Source organism: Setaria viridis, chromosome 8 (genome assembly GCF_005286985.2).
Source record: "Setaria viridis chromosome 8, Setaria_viridis_v4.0, whole genome shotgun sequence".
NCBI classification, from domain to species: domain Eukaryota; kingdom Viridiplantae; phylum Streptophyta; class Magnoliopsida; order Poales; family Poaceae; genus Setaria; species Setaria viridis.
This window is the reverse complement of record NC_048270.2, coordinates 13,770,815-13,775,666: the sequence shown is the minus strand read 5'-3', so window position 1 is coordinate 13,775,666 and position 4,852 is coordinate 13,770,815. Positions and strand designations below refer to the sequence as shown.

General features: G+C 42.0%; 1 pseudogene; it reads left to right on the top strand.

Annotated features, from left to right (window-relative positions):
* The first annotated feature begins 267 nt into the window (after positions 1–267).
* Positions 268–3,114, top strand: LOC140220222 (uncharacterized; annotated as a pseudogene).
* The last annotated feature ends 1,738 nt before the right edge of the window (positions 3,115–4,852 follow it).

The window sequence follows — 4,852 nt, the reverse complement described above, 5'->3', positions numbered from 1 at the left end:
CAGAGCTGCATCCCCGTCACCACCGCACTAGATCTGCTTCCCCGTCGATGATTACCGCCGCACCGGATCTGCTACCCCGTCGACGACAACCGTCGCACCGGATCTACTACCCCTTCAACTCTACTACCCCATCGACGACAACTACCGTACCGGATCTGCTACCCCTTCGACAACGCTCGTCACACCAGATTTGCTACAATGTTGATGACGATTGCCGCATCATAGCAGCCTCACCATCTTCGATGAGCAGCTACCCGATGATTGAAAATGGTTAGATGCCGATGCCCTGTAGCAAGAGGTATGCAAAATTCATCTACCTTCTGTGGTTCTAGGTAGTGGCACATTCATCCATGGTTCGAGGTTGGAGGATGTAGTGGTATCCGTATTCTAATTCTAGTCACGAATATGTTAGAACCTTCACAAAATGAATATGAAAGAGAACATGAAGAAACTATCAGGAAGAATTTAAGAAGAATCGAAGAATTTGGCAATAGTGGTTTATCATTAGCTCTTAATTCATTGTTAAGAGAAAACAACTTCAAAGGGGGAAGTTTAGGCAGGAAGAGGGAAAGGTCTGGCAGGCATGCTTGTCGTGGTGAAGGTTTTGATTTATCAGATTCCATCCCTGAACTTGAAGAGCCTGATAATACAAACTTAGAAGAGATGCCGATACCCCTAGCAATTGAGGTGGGTTGGGGATGCTTAGAAGGAGCACTAGATATTTACAATGCATAGAAGGAGCACTTGATATTTCCAAAGCTTAGAAGTGCTTCTAATTTGTTCACATGCTTACAACTTCTACTTTTTGAAATCTGCAGGGCCCTGTGCGGACTGGGCGTAGGAAGGTCTGTGTGAACAAGAGGAAAACAAGTGGTGCCATGGCTCCTGGAGGTAGACATTCCAAGAGGGTGAGGTCAATCCCACCAACAGAGGTTACTCCTGGAGCTTCAACAAGGTTACTGAAAAGGCTGCAAACATCAGCACCATGTGAAAAGCCTGTGCAGGAAGAATTACCACAAGTTGCAGAATACACTAGTGGTGATGACAATGTTGTGCAGCAAGAATTGCTAGTAGTTGTAGAAAACACTAGCGGTGATGACAATGTGAACAATCATTCACGTCCTCTGAGGGACTGGTCATATGAATATGATGAAGATCGTGATGATGCTCCTGACCTCAACAAAGTTGAGACCGGTTGGAATAACGACTCAGGGCAGTCGGAGTCCAGAACTGAAGGTTGGTTCGTTGACCCTCAAGCTTTTTCGCACTAATGGTTTTATATTTGATGAATAATGAGAAATTGAATAAAATCTCTGCAGCACCTACACAAAGAGTTGGCTCGAGGAACGCGAGGCCACCAATCAGGGGAATTTTGCTTGACAAGATGACCAAAGCTATAGGGAGAAGGATACCCATCTCTGTTGTTGAGGGGAACACTAGGCCGTATGAATCGGTGCAAGCAACCAAGTTTGCATCAGAGGCTGGTGTTATTGTTAGGTCCCAAGTTCCTATCTTTCCCCATTGGAAAGACTACAAGGAAGAGACTAAACATTTTGAGGGCTTCGTGGGAAGCCTATCTATGAGTGCCTATATACTACTCCCTATTTTACATTCAACTCTGTATGGCCCTTGTGTAACTGGATTTCAATTCTAATCACTAGGGGAGGTTAGCAATTGACAGAAGGGACAAGGCAACAACGAATGCTTGTGTCAGTGTATTCAAGTCTGGGACACGGCAGAGGCGGTATAAGTTGAAGCAAGAACACTTTGTTGGCGTCCCTGCTAATGAGATACCCACAACCTCTCTTGTCTCCTACATGACTAATGCACAGTGGTGTAAACTTGTTGACAAGTGGTCAACTGCACACAATAAGGTAATTTCTCTTGGTGTGCTTTCAAGTATATACTTGTGATGGAGACTAACTCATACATGTCTTGCAGGCAATTTCTGATCAGAACAAGTGAAACCGGGCTAGAGTCAGGTGGCCTCAAGCAACAGGATCTCGCTGCTACATTGCACAATTACATTCATATGTAAGTGTCAATAGTTTTCTAATGCTCCCTTTTCATTGTTTTGCTTTCTTGAATGAGTTAAGTGGTTTTGCTGTTTGCCTAACCTCCATTTTGGTACATCAGTACAAGAAGAACAAGGATGAAGTACCCGCTGAAGTCAACGAGGATGAACCCCAGGAACAAGTTGATGAAGCTGACAAATAAATCAATGCAGTCAAAGACTTCAAGGTCTGCCATACCAGCCGCAAGAAGGGTATGAGTGATACGGCTAGAGAAGCTGTTGTAAGTCCCTGTACATGCTTATTTTCTTTTCCAAGAATTAGCTAATTTGCTGGACATTTAGAATTTTAATTTCTATTGCTTGCCATGCTGAACAAGTTAGTACCGACATTGAATCTCTATATGGTCATTTTACCTACATCCCTATAATACACATATTTTCCTACAATTATGTCCGTCTTTATTAGGTTTCTCTTTATATATGCAGCTTCACAATCTACAACCAAAAATATAAAGTTGAGTGTATTGTTACATCAATTACTTCCATAAATGATAATATGCCATTAACTTACATGATTCTTAAACCATTTATCAAATCCTTCTTCCAGACTTGTGTCCTTCTTTCTCCAACACTTCTCTGTACATGCTGCATCATATAGTTGTAACATTCATGGTCGCCCCTATCTTTTAGTGGTGTGTTATATTAACACTATTTAGTAGTAGTTATCCAATCTGCTTTTTTCCTAGTTTGTTTAATATAAACCTTTTTTACTATAATCAGTATATTAACAGTTCATATTTACATTTTATAGGTGTCAAATGGAAACTATGAGGGCAGAACTTGTTGCTGATGGGTAGCCACCATTGCTTAGTGCTGATATGGTTTCCAAGGTTCTCTCGCAGAACAACTCCAACACCACATTCTTGAAGAATGCTGGAATACCTACAACCTCCTCCAAGTATCAGTCAGCTGGTAAAAAAGCACTTCGTCAAGAACTTGCTTCTGAAAAACAAGGTTCAGCTGTTCTACATCAATAAGTGGAAGAACTAAAGAAGAAGATTGAAGCAGCAGAGGAACCGCTGGCGAGAAGTCAATGGTAGTATGAGGAGCTTAAGAAGCAACAAGATGAGAGCAATGTCATCCTTATGAAGATCTTGAACTTGAACATCCCTGGTACCTCTTCTCAGCCCTGATCCTATCTGTGTGGAACTATTGTCAGCACTACTTGGAATTCCTTCATGACCTCTGGTGCTTCTGTTATGAACTTATGTGGCTCTGAACTGTCAGTTAACTAATGGTGGTGCCTTGAACTGGTTGTAACTTAATTATAGTGAACTTTCTGTGAATTATGCTGTATCATTTGGTGTTCTATGATGAAATGGATCTATATGAACAGAAAAGGACACGTGTAACATACAGAAATGACACATGGTTCAATAAGAAACTGACACGTGTACTAATGGGGAACTGACATGTGGACCAATCAGAAAAGACCACGTGTCATAAACAGAAATGGAAACGTGGACTGATCAGAAATTGACACGTGGACCAATAAGAAAATGACATGCGGAGCAGCCGTGTATCATAGCAGCCGTGAAATGATACGTGGACCAATAGTAAAATGACATGTGGAACACTAAGGAATTGACACGTGGAACTGTAGAAAAAAGATATGTGGACCAATAGGAAAATGACACGTGGACAACTCGGGCAAGGACACTTGGGCAAACTGGAAAATGACACGTGGACAAATGGGAAAATGACACGTGGTCACGTAAGAAAATGACACATGGACCAATGAAAAGACCACACGTGTCCATACGAGTGTGCGACACGTGGCTGAATATAATAATGACACGTGGACTTGCGTCGTCTCGACATGTGGCCTTACGCTAGCTAGCCACGTGGCTGTCCTTTTTTCGCACGTGCTAGCCGATACGTCACATGCCAGCTTGGACGAAGCCATGTCATGTGCTAGCGTGTCCGGACCACATCACGTGCTAGCGTGGATGGCGCCACATCACCTGCCCGCGTGGATGGGGACACATGGATCCAGAAGTTTAGTGACATTTTTGCGACACATCATAGAACGGAAAAATGGTTCCATGACGAAAGTTTTATCGCCATAGAAAAAACAAGTTATGTCACATTTTTGGTCAGTTCATCACGGATGTACAAACTTGATGCTCGATTTTTGACAAACTGAAATTCATCACAAATTCATCACAAAACATTCTTTGTGACAAATTTCGCCTTCACGGTGACAAAAATTGTTGCTACAATTTCCACTAGTGCTTCTAGATCTGTTACATTGCTTTAATTGCCATATTATTAAGAGATTAACAGAACATGCTTCAATAGTCGGTAGTTTCTTATTCTCGGCCCCTCGTATTGCTAGCCCTCAGATCCTTAACATCAAAATGCTATCATTGAGAGCCGATGCTTCGGTCAGGTCTTATCCGTTTCTCTCGATAGCAGGATGACGTCATCGACTGCATACTAGTTTGTTTTTATTAATGGATTGAAATTAATGTCCTCTCAGATGTATTACCTTGTCTAAGTTCAATATACATCTCATGACGATTAATCAGATCTGATTGGTTTAAACGGCTTGTAAGCGGTCCTTGTTGTTATGTGATAGGCTTTTAGATTAATGGATCATAGTTGGTGCCCTCTCAGCCGTATTCCCTTGTCAAGTTCAATATACGTCTCATGACATTAACTAGATCTGATTAGTCTAATTAGCCTATGCACGATAAATGAGGAATCTTTAATGGCTGTTGTTTAATTCTTGCATCGGCCATCGGCCGTGGGCTCATTGCACTTCGATTCTATCAT